Below are 15,305 nucleotides of genomic sequence, written 5' to 3'. Positions count from 1 at the left end.
TCCATCTGCCATATGTCCATCCATCTATCCTTTCAGTCATTTATTAATTTAAATTTTCAAAATTTCTTTCCTATTGTACAAGGCACTGTGCTGGCATTAAGTGTGTGTGCCAACAACAATGGAAAGGGATTATGCAAGTACATTCAAACACACTGAAGGGCAATTTGCGGTGCAAGCGAGGAGCATATGCTAAGTTCTGTATCTCTTCACGCTTTATTTTTAATCTCATATGCAGTGCCCATGGTAGACAAATTAGGAAACACACAGAAGCAAAGAAGAAAACAAAAATCTCCCACAATCCTACCACATGGAAATAAAAACTGTTAGTGTTTTAGAATATATGCTTCCAGTCCTTTTTTCTACGTGTAAATGCTTTTAGTGGAATCACGTGGTATATACTGCTTTTGAAAAATTATATTATAAAGTGATAATTTAAAAGTAGATTTTCTAAAATAAAATGGAAGAGAAAATACTATATTATAATTACATTTTAGATGTGCCTTTTAAATTAGTGCCAAGTTTGTTCAAGAAAGAGGACATCGGTTCACAGAGTGACTACTTTGAGCATTGAATCAATACTCCTTAAGAATGCCTTTACCTCAGGGACTTTTTATTTCCCCTGTGGAAGATTCACCCTGAGCTAACATATGTGCCAATCTTCCTCTGTTTTTTAGTATGTAGGCCACCAGGACAGCAGGGCCGCTAACGGAGAGGTGTAGGTCTGCTCCCAGGAACTGAACCCAGGTCACCAAAGCTGAGCATGCCGAACTTAACCATGAGGCCACCTGGACTGGCCCCCTCGTGCACTTTTAAACAAGAAGGAAAGCCTTCTGGAATAGAAATCAGAGATCTGATTCCTTATCCTGATTCTATCACAAATTAACTACATGATAATCAGTAAAATAACCATGGTTGAAATTACAGATGGGCCCTCTCAGCACCTACTGTATCCTTCTCTTAAAGTGTCTTCTTGTTCTGTGGAGTCTGGAAAGCTGTAAACGACATCTTCAGTCTCCTGCAACTGGGCTCCACAAATGCTCTGGGTTCTTCCAGGCGGATGCACACGGCTGGGTCTTGGAGGAGCGTGCCACATGAGGAGGTCACAGTAGCGTGTGGGGAGATCCATTTTTCTGTCAGACTTTTGGCGAAGCATTTGATTGTTCTCTGGTAGCTGTGTGAGGGATCCAGCATCCAGTTCTTAGTAGCACGGGTAGAAGGCAGCAATAGCAATGGGATTTCCAGTTTATCAGTTTCATGAAGAGGGTGGGCATTTCCTTTAGCTGTATTTCTGCTGGAAGCATAGCATCAAAGCTTGGCTCCCTTGCATTTCCAGAAATTCCGTAAACAACCTAATAATACATAATAAATCCAGTTCTGCTAAAACTAACTGGAGTTAGTTATACAAGCAATGTTTAACAGTGGTTTTCTCTCTTCCTTTTGAGGGCGTTACTCCATTGTCTTCTGTATGGCATGGAGGAGAAATCTGCTGAAATGTTTTTTTTTTTTTTTTTTTTTTTAAAGATTTTATTTTTTCCTTTTTCTCCCCAAAGCCCCCCGGTACATAGTTGTATATTCTTCGTTGTGGGTCCTTCTAGTTGTGGCATGTGGGACGCTGCCTCAGCGTGGTCTGATGAGCAGTGCCATGTCCGTGCCCAGGATTCGAACCAACGAAACACTGGGCCGCCTGCAGCGGAGCGCGCGAACTTAACCACTCGGCCACGGGGCCAGCCCCTGAAATGTTTATCTTTGTTTCTGTTGTTGTAGTGTATTTTTTTCTTTGGCTACCTCAAGATTTTCTCTTTGTTTTTGGTTTTTGGAAGTCTGAATATGATATGTCTAGGTGTGGTGTGTGTGTTCATCTTGCTTACCTGTTATTCTCTAAGATCTTTGCATCTTGGTTTGGCGTCTATCATTAATTTTTTAAGTTCTTGGTCATTTTCTCCTCAAATATTTCTTTTACTGTCTTCTCCCTCTTCTCAGTCAAAGATTCTACTAACGTTTCTGTTAGACCATTTGATATTGTTCATCATTTCTTGAATACTTTGTTTTTCTTTTTTTCTTTCCAGTCTTTTTTTGTGTTTATGCTTCAATTTGGTTATTTCTATTAACCTATCTTCAAGTTTGCTGATCTTTTCCTCAGCTGTATGGAGTCTACTGAGGAGCCCAATGAGGGCATTCTTCATCTGTTCTTATCTTTTATTTGTAGTATTTCCATTTGCTTCATTCTTACAGCTATGCTGAAATTATCTATCTGGTCATGTCTGCAGTCCACCTTCTGCTACAGCTTTCCACATACTAATCATAGTTATTTTAAATTCCCTGTATGGCAGTTTCAGCATCTGTGTCATATTGGAGTCTGGTTTTGTTGATTGCTTTGTCTCTTGACAATGTTTTTTTCCTCTTCTTTCTTTGAAGGCTTTGCAATACACACACATATTATTTGAAGATCAGACATCAAGTGTAGAAGAGTAGGAACTGAGGTAGATAGTATTATGCCTGGAAATGGGCACTCCTTGTCTTTTGTTAAGCTCGTGGGGGTTGAGTCAATCCACTAAGGATTGTGCTGAGTTTGGGGTTTGTTGCTATGGTTACACTCAGTGCACCCCTTCTCCAATCCTCTAGGGTTACCTCATATTTAAAGTGAGAGCTGGTTTGCCAGAGGGTTCTTCTCAGTGTCTGCTCCACTCTCAGCTTTAGAGCCCCCTTTGCACCTGCATCTCAGAGAAGTTCTCTGGCCGTGTTCTCAGTCCTCTGCCAGCATCAGGCCGCCCTTACTTGTTACTTGCTAGCCTGGCTGGAGAAGAAGTACATTCTTTCTTCTAATCCACCTTCAGTCTTAGCCAGATTCTGTGTCCCTGGGTCTCAGTGAGGGTGGCCTTCAGAGAGATTCTGTCTCTGCCTGAGCTGGGGGAGCCTTCCAGTGGTCTAGGCCCAAGATACATTTCTGCTGCTCTTGCAGGTTAAAGGGTCTCTTTCTGTTTCCTTTCCCCAAGCTGCAATGTGTCTTCACCATGTCCTAAGGTTGACAGAGTTTCTGCCCTTTCCAGCAGCTTTAGGTTTTTATTCCACAGTGGACATTGGGAAGAGCTTCCTGACTGTCCCATAGCATCTCCTGCACACTTGCCAGAAGGCCTTGTCATCCTCCTGGAACACAGGAGACGGGAGATTTGTGGTAAGAAGCTGCTACAAGGCCATCTCCCACTCACCTCTCCACCTTCCCTGGAAAGCTGCCACAAGAGTTTCTCATCACTTCCTGGGTTCTGATGAGATATAGGGCTTTCTGCCCCACTCCCTTCAGGTTGGAGCTGCAGAATACGAAAAACCTCAGCTGCGGTCTAGAATTGGCACCCAGCAATAGGGTGGTCCATACCTTGCATTGTACTCATCCAACCCTTTTGTTTAAATGTTGTCCTTTTTGGTCTGTGAAGCAAGGACCTGGGAGCTGTCCCCTTTGGCTTACTCTTCTTTTTGCTCTATGTGTAAGTAATAAGCTGGCCAACTCTAGATGTGGTTTATTCTAGCTTTACCCATCAAATCAGTTAGGTCTTAGCCTTGCCTTGTTTTGTAGTTGTGAGCTTGATACATTGTTTGTGGAGAACTTAAAAACAGTAATTAAACCCACCAAATTTTGCATTTTATTTTTGCTTTTTATTATCACTATGCACATGCAAATCTAAAGAATGTCAGTGATTTAAAAAAAAAAAATTTGAAATTCCTGCCTGGACTGTTTTTCTCCTCTTTCTAAGGTTGGATCTGTGGTTGGAGCATTGGTAAAATGTAAAAAGCAAAGTCAATGTACACTTTGTTGGGATGGAAGAAAAGAGAACCACGAGAACAAATAACAATTAAAACATTTCACTGATTGACCAGGAAATGACATACTTAGAGTAACCAGACAATTTATCATCTAAACTGGGATACTTTTGACAGTGCATGGGGAGCTATTAATAACTACATGGAGACAAGTTATACAAAGACCGTCCCATGCAAATCAGATTTCCATCACCCTGTGTCTACCACAAATCTGTACAAATCCCTCCAAAGTACTGCTGTCATCACACTCCCAACATAAACGGACCTCCATGCTTGAAGACTATCTAAATCTTCTCTATGGCGATGGTCTTGACAAAAACAACCAAATGCTATCCTAGAACTGATATTTCAAAAATGAAGGCAGGAAGACAGGAAGGCAGGAAGACAGGAAGTCAGGCAGGCAAGCACACAAGCCTAATGGTTATGATAAATGTTGATATAAAATCCATTTGGATATGAGATTGGGTAGCACACAAATTTTAGGGTACCTCAGACCTATTAGGGAAAGGAGAAGGTGGGCACTTGGTCTTGGAGCTGAGTGACATCTGTGACAGTTGGTCCGTAGCTAAATCTTCCGGAAACCGCAAAAATTCAGGGCATCTTCCTCTCCCTTACCTCACTTAATGAGGTAATTGATCCAATTAATCACGAAGTTCCCTTACTTCTATCTCCTAAACTTTTTTATCTGGTCCTCCTGGCATCTGCCCCACTTCCCTTTCTCGTCAATCCATACCCTCATTATCTCTTGCCTGATTACCCACAGCTTCCTAGCTGGTCTTCCTGCACCCTGTCACCATCTCAAAACATTATGGATGAAAAAGTAGTTAAGTTCCTTTTCTACTTAAAAAAATTTTTTTTTGAGGAAGATTAGCCCTGAGCTAACATCCACTGCCAATCCTCCTCTTTTTGCTGAGGAAGACTGGCCCTGAACTAACATCCGTGCCCATCTTCCTCTACTTTATATGTGGGATGCCTGCCACAGCATGTCTTGCCAAGTGGTGCCAAGTCCGTGCCATGAATCCAAACTGGTGAACCCCTGGCCCTCAAAGTGGAATGTGCGGACTTAACCAGGGCACCACTGGGCTGGCCCCTAAAATATTGCCATAGAGTTTCATAACCTATAGATTAAAACATGAGCTGCTTAACACAGCACACAAAGTTCTTATTATCTGATCCCTGTTTATCTCTTCAGACTCATCTTTTACTTCTCCTCACTGCTCATGAGACTCAGCCACACCTAAGTGTGACACAGCTTATGGTTCCTTGCTTCCCCTCTACCCCTATATTTCTCCCTCCCTGCCTCCCACCTCTGCAAAGGAGTGTCTGTAGCCTCATCCTTCAAAATTCAGCTCAGCACTCTTCTTCCAGTGAAACAAGCATCCTCATCACAGCTCCCCAAGCTAGGCTGCTTTTCCCTTCCCCTCGTCTTGTACCTGCGCAGTGCTTCAGTTTAGCACCTATTTAATGCCACTTCCTGCCTGCCCAGCCCTCCTGGACTTTCACAGTTTGTCAATGTCTGCCTCACCCAGCAGGGAGTCCCTAGGTCAGAGACTCCCAGTCCCAGCTGTACATCAGAATCCCATGGAGCTTTATAAAAACGGAGGTCGGATCTCAGTCCAGACCCACCAAATCAAGATTTTTGAGTGGGAACAGGTTCTTCTGATGATTGGTAAGAGTCAGGAAACACTCCCCTAACGGGTGATGAGCGTTTCATGCCCAGAGGAAAGCCTCATGTAAGACTTCATAATTATTTCTTGAATGGAAAGAATGAAGGAATAAGTGATGAAAACTTTGGAATGGATATTTTTCTATTTAATCTTTGGACATCAAATAATAAAGAAAGTCAGAGACAATTCAAGGAATTAAAAAAAAGATTCTCCTGTGATAATCTCACTCTTTCTGCTTCTGATAAGCCATCTGAAGTACTTATAGGTTTTTAGATTGAAGATGTTGTTAATCTTCCTGGATCATGTGAAAACAATTAGGTAACTGAAAGTTGCTTTATTTTGGTGACCTGAATTTCTAAATAGTTGTAAATAGTAAAATAGACTTTCTTTTCAGATGCGGTTTCTGTGCACCGGAATCGGACTCAGAGGCATCTTTTGGAGGACACACGGTACTTCACTGTTGCACTGGCTCTTGGCAGTTGTGAGGCCTGTGGAGCCAGAGCTGCTGGAAGAATGCCTGCCTGGCCCGGCTGTCCTCTCCTCCTCTCTGATGGAGTTCCAGGCCCAGGGGTGTGGCGTGGGGCTGGCAATGCCTCGGGGTGGAGAAGTGAACAGTCCCACCTGAGTCAGAGTTACAGACAGCCACTCTGGCCTTCATCCTGGGCGAATAACCTGCAGTTGTCACAAAGCAGCGAAACTTGCATTTTATCTGAGAACACAGGCTATGGACTGATCTGGGCTCCAAGCTTTGTTCAAAGCTGGGTTGACTAGTCCCTCCAAGGTGACGGCGAGCTGACAGCAGATTCTGAAACAGAATTCATGCTGTCTGTTCCTTACCCTTTCTTGGTAAAATGAAGCTAGGCTAAAAAACTCGAGATAGTAATATAATGTTCTGGGATCTTAACAGTGGTGTGACAAGCAAAAATGTCATCATGGACTAAGTGAAGTGGGAAATCCATGCCTCTTATGCCTTGGCTGAAGCGTGTCCAAGTCTTTCACCCATTGGTGGTTCTTGTTAAGAACAGAATAAATACCAAAGTAACATCACCAATGGCCTGTGGGATGCGGGCAACACAGCAGTTGTTGCTGAATGAGTGAAGGTGGGCATGGGGAAATTTAGCCATGTGAGCAGTTCTGAATGGCAGGGCATTCTTTGACATGCCTCCTTCAGCTGTCTATTTCTCGTTCACTCCCTTGTTCATTCAGTGGTCAAACAACTATCATCTCCTACGTGTTTGTGTGTGCTGGGCACCATGCTAGGGTCTGATCACATACGTATATGGTCCCTGAAATAAAGGGCTGAAAACAGAATGACTCTCTCTCTCTTAAGGCCTCACAGCAGCCACAAGGCTCTTTGGGGTCAGTGATAGCGATAGTGGTTCCAGAGTCACCTAATTCTGTGTCACCCTTCTGGCTTCTGAAGAAACTTGGATTAGGAATGGGGTGGACAACAGCGTTCAGGAGCCGATGATCAGACACCCCTGGGGCAGAGGTGATCATCAAGACAGGTGGAGGACTTCCTGGGGAGAGAGGCCAGCAGACAACACACGGGCTCTACCAGGTAGACAGTTTTACTGGAGGAGTTTCTAATAAAGAGCAGACGCTGGAATGGGGGCAGAACACAGCCTCAGTAAGGGGGTGGATGGTCAGGAACTGGCGCATGATAAATGAATTGGCAAGGCTGGAGCCAGAGGGACAGGCCAAGACAGGAAGACAAGACAAAGTCTCAGGCTGGGCAGGGATGACAGACACCCTGCTTCTTCAGTCATTTATTCAAAACTATTTCTTGAGTGTGTGTTAGATATCAAGTATGGTTTTTTTGGTATTGGGGATATATCAGTGAATGAAACAGATAAAAATATCTGCCTTTATGCAGTTTACATTCCAGAGACTGAGGCAGACAACAAAAAGGTGTGGCGTAAAATGAAATAAAAAAGACTCCTGAGAACCAGATGGCCTCTGTGTGGCTAACTAGGACCTAAAAACAAAATGGAGTCAAGTGGCCCCGAATCCTTCCTTGACTCCTTATCTAAAGAAATGTCCGCCTCTCCCGCCTCCATCTCCCCTGTTTTATCTTGTGGTCACACCACCCTGATCATGTCCCTTCAGAGCACTTGGCACAACTTGCAATTATTTCCATATGTTTTGCTCCCTAGTTTTTCTTAGCCTCCTTCTTCCAGTGAGACATCAGGCACCTCTCATACCTTCAGAGCACAGAGCCTGACACCTAGTAAGTACTTAGGAAACATTTGTTGAATGAGTGAATGAATGAGAGGATCAGGGTGTTTTAATTTCTATAAGGATTACCTGAGGAGGAGCAGAATGAGTTGGCAAAAGAGGTAATTTTGAGTTCTCTTTGGGATGTGCGCCATCATCTCATTAAACCAGTGGTTCCCACGGTGGAATGCATCACAGTGGGCCAGTGCGTGGTAACTTATTGGACTATGACGATTTGGTAGTATTGTTAATATATTTTATCTAACTTGATAAGAAAGAAATAAAGTTTTGCTAATTTTTTAATTGAGAGAAGTACATTAATCTTATTTATAAACATTGCCATGAATGCCTGCTGCATTTTTCTTGATTTCCATGGTCTATGATTTAATAAAATAGAGACTGGTGTGAGCTGCTCTCATCTCTTCTCTCAGCAGTAGTGACTGCTTTCCAGCTGCGCGCTTGGCACTGGCTCTGTCCTTCCTTCCATACATCCTCTACCACGCAGCCAGAGTGAGCTCTTAAACTCAGATCTCTTTGCGGTTCTCTCCTGCTCAAAACCGTTTCACGGCTTTTCATTTTGCTTATGCTAAAGACCGCTATCTTTAACACGCCCTACAGGGCTCAGCAGGACCTGCGTCTGCCTTCACAAGCCTCAACTCAGGCCACTCTTCCTCTCAAGTGCTATTTCCAGCCGCTGGGAGTTTCTTTCAGATCCTGAGCCCTCCAGGCTGCCTCTCTTCTCAGTCTTCACTGATGCCCTTCCCCCTGCCTGAAAAGGTTACACTCTTCTGTCTCTAGTTAATGAGATCTTGTCTCTGATGTCCTATACTTGAGGAAGCCTTCCCTGACTCCCCTCACTAACTCGGGTCTCTTGTTGTAAGTTCTCATAGCTGCCTTACTTAATTTATAGATGTTAACCTTTTACGGTTGCTACTAAATAATTACTCTTTTGATATCTATTTCCCACACTGGAATATAAATTGTATAAGGGCAAGGACCATGTTGTCTTGTTTACTGCTGCATTCTCAGACCTTGTCACAACACCACACACACAAGATGCACTCACTCAGGTGCTTCAAGGCAGGTGGAGATGTTCAGGTTTGATGCTGAGAGAACCTGAAAAGCATCTAGAAGAAAAACCAACAACTGTTGGCAAAGATGTATAGCAATAGGACGTCTTTTATACTGTTGATGGGAATATAAATTGGTACAATCACTTTGCAAAACAGCTGAGCATTGTCTAGAAAGGTTGAAGGTAGGCACCCCCATCACCCAGCAATTCCCCTCCTTCAGGAAATGCGTTCACATATGCAAAAGAGATGTGTGCCAGAATGTTTGTAGTGGCATTAGTTATAACAGAAAAAAACCCTAGAAATAATCCAAATGTCCAACAAGAACATATTGAAAAAAATAAATTTCACTATGTTTACACAAAATAGAATACTACACGAGATAAAAATAAATGGGGCAGTGCTACATGCAGCACCAGGCATAAATCACACAAACGTAACATTGAGCCAAAGAACTCAGATAACAATATATACTATACAGTTTGATTTATATAAATTTCCAAACTAACAAAGCTAAACCACACAACTTGGGATAAATGTCTAAATGGTAAAATGCTAAAGAAAAGTGTAAGGTAGCAAAATATGCTACCCTAAAATATGCATAAGGATTATTTTGGTACAATGATTATTTTGAGGTGAAGGCAACTGAGAAGCAGCAGATACGAGGAATCTCTCTGCCTTCCGTTTTCTACCAAGAAGGACAAAATTAATTGCTAGAGACAACTTTAGACACTTATCAGCCCAACTTCAGACCCTTATCTCAACCAGAACCACCAGAACACCAGAAGAATCTACATAACAAACATTACTAACTAGCTCTTATCTTGTATTAGTTTCCGATATATTTGCATTCCCACAATTTGCCACCCTAGATACTCAAAGTCCATTCTCTTTCTCTTGCCATTTCTCTAAAAATTTACTATTCCTTTGCTAAGATGCTATGTAAACCCAAGTTCTAACCAAACCTTTGAGTTACTCATCTCTGACTTTCTCCCATGTATATATGAGGTATGTATGTTAATAAACTTCTGTTTGCTTTTCTCCTATTAATCTGTCTTTTGTTACAGAGCCTTAGAGAAGAACCAGAAAGGGAAGGAAAAGAAAGGATTTTAATTCTCCCCTACAAAAGCTAGGAAGCAATTACCAGACAGGTCATTTAGACTATTTTCAGGGAGGGTGTCCTTATAAGAAAAGGAAAATTTTTAATTCATTTAAAATTAAAAATTTTAAATTAAAAAATACATTATAATTAAAAATACATTATAATACTTTTATGTAAATATGAAAATAAACAATGGAATATTACACATTATTGTGGATACATTTTGTTATATATAAAATGTATAGAAACGTGGACTAGAAAGATATACTCAAATTCAAAATACTTGTTGCCTGTAGGCGGCAGGGCTGGTGGGTTGTTAACAGTATAAAGTACATTTCAACTTCATCAGCAACCTTCTTTTATTTAAAAAGAATCTAGGAGCCGGCCTGGTGGCATAAGGGTTGAGTTCATGTGCTCTGCTTCACCAGTCCAGTGTTTGCATGTTCAGATCCCAGGAACAGACCTATGTACCACTCATCAAGCCATGTTGTGGCAGCGCCCCACATACAAAATAGAGGACGATTGCCACAGATGTTAGCTCAGAGCGGCAATCTTTCTCAAGCAAAAGAGGAAGATTGGCAACAGATGTTAGCTCAGGGTCAATCTTTCTTACCAAAAAATAAAGAGAATCTGATTCAAATACAACAAAATATTAACATCTGCTAATTTTGTGGTAGGATTATGTTTTTAAGGGGATTTTACAATAAAATAAATAGTGAAAATACATTAATAGGTAAAACGAGAAACAAAATTGAGGGAAGAATTTTTTAGGAGAATGAAAATCAAAACAGGGTTGGAGGCTAATGAGAAGGAAGAGGCAGTCAAGAGAAAAATAAAATAAGCAAGAAAGAGGAAGTAAGTGCACTTTGTGGTAAGAGAGAAATTAAGGTCATAAAGGCTAAAGAGAGGGAAGGTGGGTGGGTTAAATACCAGCATCAGGTCTATGACTTTGGTTAAGTCACGGAAGGTGGGGACAGCCAGGGATGAGGAACAGAGAATAAAGAGCTGGCGCACAGCTGCATCGTTCAGAGATCTGGGAAGGGAGCAACCGGATTTGAAGCAAGGATTGCTGTGAACTAAGCACAGGGCGGAAAAATGCTTTCAGAGGGAGGCGAATATTAATGAGCCAAGTTAAACTGATATTAACCCAGTTGTTTCAGTGGCACGGTTGGTGGAATGGACAATTGACAAATCTCCCCCTTTCCCAGTGCAGCGAGGGTTCAACACAGTTGTGCCCTTCAGTGTGCTGCGACGAGTGATGTGAGGTAAGCACACAGCTACGCAGCAGCTACTTCACAGGTGCTTCCTTTAATGACCAATCTTCTGGGCTACTTACTGATAAATTTTTAGAAATAAATAAAGCCAGGACAAAAGAATTTATACATGACCAAGTACCTTCCCTCATATCCTGTACCTGACACCGTTACAATCACTTCAAAGGGATCTCCGTAGGAGAGTAGAGGAAGAATAAATTTTGATTATGTTGACTTATAATTTGAAACCAAAGACAAATGTGATTCCTCAAGGAAAAACCGAATCAGGGGTGATATTTTTATGTTGCAATATTTCCCCCGTATCAATGATAAGTGTCTTTGAAAACATCTTGAAGTGAACGCCTGGTTAATTTATCCAAATGGAAGCATTTTTTTTCTGAAAATGATCTTTGATGCACTTCATTCTTTCTGCAGTGTGTGCTCAGTCCCTTGAAATTCACCTGTGAGGACTATTTTGGAGGCTTTTTTCCAAGGAGAGAAAGAAAAGCAAACTGTGCCTGGAAAATTTTCAAGTCGTTTATTTGTGTAAAACTTAAGGTTACAAAATAATTCTTCCTCAGATTCCTCTAGGCAAATAATACTCACGTGGTGCTCTATGTTTGTCACTGCAGTGACCTTAACCTTTAGGTAGTTTTGTCATCAAGGGCCTTCTAAAGGATTGTATCTGAAGTTCTGGCCCTGAGAGTTAATGGCCACCCAAAGGCCCCTAGGAAGCAATACACTGATCCAGGACCCTGTCTCCCAGAATCAATCAGCTTGGCATTCATATATAACTCCAACCTCATAGTCATTCATTTAAAAAGATGCTCAAAATGCCCAAAACATCTGGACCAGCTACATAGTAAGTGGTCCAGGTGTTTCACTGTAGCTAGTTACTTATTCCTGACACCAAAATCCAAGTTGCCACTGCAGATGTAAATTTTTAGTCATCTCTTTCATTTTGTGTTAATTCAGCATACACTTATATCTTTTAAAGATTGGCCCCGAGCTAACATCTGTTGCCAATCTTTCATTTTTATCTTCTTCTCCCCAAAGCCCCCCAGTACATAGTTGTGTATTCTAGTTATAGATCCTTCTGGCTCTGCTGTATGGGATGCCGCCTCAGCATGGCTTGATGAGTGGTGCTAGGTCTGCGCCCAGGATCCAAACTTGCAAAACCCTGGGCCGCCAAAGCAAAGTGTGCAAAATTAACCACTCGGCCACAAGGCTGGCCCCCAACATACACTTAATGATGAACGGCCCTGTGCTGGACCTTTTCCTCTGTGCTAGAGAATGCAGAGATCAACACAGGGCTCCCTGCCCTCAGTGAATTGGAGACAGAGAACTACATGCATGTGCATCATGACTTGAATGCTGCGTGTCTGGACTTCAGCTTGTGGAGGAGGAGTGAATGGAAGGGTTACGCAATTTGAGAGCTTTCTTTTCTCAGTCATTGGTATACAGATGTAGACTTTCCTGGTTGTGGAAATGGAAATACGAAAAGAAAATTCTGAAGTTGTATAGACATGAAAGGTATTAAATGTTGTCAGGCCATTGAACAGAAAATACCAGATCTATCCCAGTGGGAAAATCCATTTCAGGCTTGAACTTGATCTGGTAGTTCCTCTTCATGTCAAAAGCCAGAGCTAGAATGAAGGCCATTCCCAGTGAGTGACAAGAGGCAGGCCTTATGTAGATTACAGTAAAGGAAACAACCTTCTTTGTGGTATGAACTCTCTGTTCTTAGGATGAATTTGGAACAGTAGCTTATGTAGACTGAGTGTTTCTGCCAGTGTCTGATGTAAGAAACAAGAAGGTGCCCCTGATAAGATATGTTTCAGTGTCCTGATATAATACATTATCATTCCAGTTCCAGGCTGGGGCATGGAGTGGGTAGAGGTAATGGACATATTGCCATAGAAAAAAGGGGCCCATGCATGGCATCCACTTCTGCTGCCATGGCCACTCCTTCTCCTATCATACCTTCCACCAAATATAGCACCATACAGAATCTGCTGGCCTGAGAGAGTGATGGAATGGCATCTTGGAAGTGCCATCTTAGATGTGTCATCCTGCAAGGATGGAGCATTATCTTTCAGGATGTTACATATAGGTTAAGCCAGTGACTATGATATGGTTCTGTGTCTACTTGAAAGACTTATACAGTGTTAATTTATCTAGGATGAATTGTTTCCCAGAACTCCTGTATAGTTACAAGGTGAGAATGGCCACAAGAGGCTTAGAAGGTGGAAGTGAAGCAGCAGCCATTAGGCACTGAAACATATTGTAGGGCACCAGGCATTGCTGTATCACACACATGTTGTCACGGATCTGCTCATCTTGATGGCGAAGGGTAACCGCCAAACCTGCGACTGCTCCATCTCTCATGGGACCTCGTCCTCCAGCTTCGCTGACTCCTGGGCCAGGTGTGTGTGCACCTCTGTGTAGCAGGATCCCAGCTTCTCGTGTGGGTCACCCACTTCATCGAGGCTGGAGGCAGTGAGAGGCAGATGTGGATTCAACTTTGCCTTCCTAGGTTATGGTTTGTCTTCACAGATTCCAGATTCTTTTTTTATCTACTCCTTTAATTTATTGTTAAATAAACTCTTTATTTTAGAATAGTTTTAGATTTACAGAAAAATTTATTAAAATAGTACAGAGAGAGGGTTCCCATATGCTACACACTCAGTTTTCCCCATTATTAACAACTTACATTAGTATGGTATATTTGCTAGAACTAATGAACAAATATTGATATATTTTGTTGTTAGTGGCCTTGAGTGGGCTCCGACTCCTAACAGACCTGTGGACAGCAGAGCAGAACCCTACCTGGTCTTTTCGTGGCACTCTCTCACTTTCCGGCGCCATGTCAGACAATGCTCTGCTGCTATTTAGAGGGGTTTCATGGCCAATTTTTTTCAGAATTGCATGGCCAGGTCCTTATTCCTAGTCTGTTTTAATCTGGAAGTTCCACTGAAACCTGTTCACCATGGGTGACACTGCTGGTATTTGAAATATTGGTGGCATAGCTTTCAGCAACATGCAGCTGCCACAGTGTGACAGCTGACAGCTGAGTGGTGTGGCTCCTTGATGGGGAAATACACCTGGGCCGTGGTGGTGAGAGCCCTGAATCTTAACTGCTAGACCATCAGGGCTGGCTATTGATATATTATTATTAACTGAAGTCCATGCTGTATTCAGATTTCCTTAGTTTTTTCTTATTATCCCTTTACGTTCCAGGATCCCATACTACATTTAGCTGTTATGTCTCCTTAGGCTTCTCTTGGCTGTGACAGTTTCTCATATTTTCTGTCTTTGTGATGACCTTGACAGTTCTGAGGAATCTTGAGTCAGATATTTTGTAGAATGTCCCTCAATGGGACTTCTCTGGAGTTTTTGCATGTTAGACTAGTGTGATGTGTTTTGCGGAGGAAGACCAGAGAGGTAAAATGCTTTTCTCATCGCATCACATCAAAGGTACATGCTCCCAATATGACTTACCACTGCTGGTGTTCACCGTGGTCACCCAGCTGAGGTAGTGTGTGTCAGGTTTCTCCACGGCAAAGTTATTCTTTTCCCCTCCTTTTCCATGCTATGTTCTTTGGAGGGAAGTCACTATGCACAGCCCACACTCAGGATATTGGGATTGTGCTCTGTGCTCTTGAGGGTGGAATATCTGCATAAATTACTTGGAATTCTTCTGCATGGGAGATTTGTCTATTGTGGGGGAGGAAGAGATTTTCCTCTACCCCTCTAGGTTCTTCTGGCTGATCTAAGAATTAAATTGACATGAGAGATTAAGAAGAGAAAAACAAATGAAAGTTTAATAACACGTATACGTGGGAGAGACCCAGGAAAACTGAGTCACTCTCTCAAATGGCAGAGGCCCTCATCTTAAATACCATCTTCACCTAAAGACAAACGAGGATATTTGGGGTAGTGGTTTGGGACTTCAAAGAGGAGGAAGGTAATTCACATGGAGATGGAAAAACAAGTGTCTAGTAAATGAAAGTTTTGCCATGTCATGGAGAGAAAATGGGACATGGAGAAGATTCTGATCTCTAGGCCCTGCCGGTCTCCCCCACCACACCTGAGGGAGCCCTGAGTAAAAGGTTCTTGCTGTTTCATAGACCTGGAGCCTGGGAGGAGGAGGAAGAGAAAGCCCAGAAGAAGAAAAGTACTG

Source organism: Equus caballus, chromosome 8, assembly GCF_041296265.1.
Source record: "Equus caballus isolate H_3958 breed thoroughbred chromosome 8, TB-T2T, whole genome shotgun sequence".
NCBI lineage: Eukaryota > Metazoa > Chordata > Mammalia > Perissodactyla > Equidae > Equus > Equus caballus.
The sequence above is the reverse complement of the archived record's forward strand: the minus strand, read 5'-3'. Positions refer to the sequence as shown.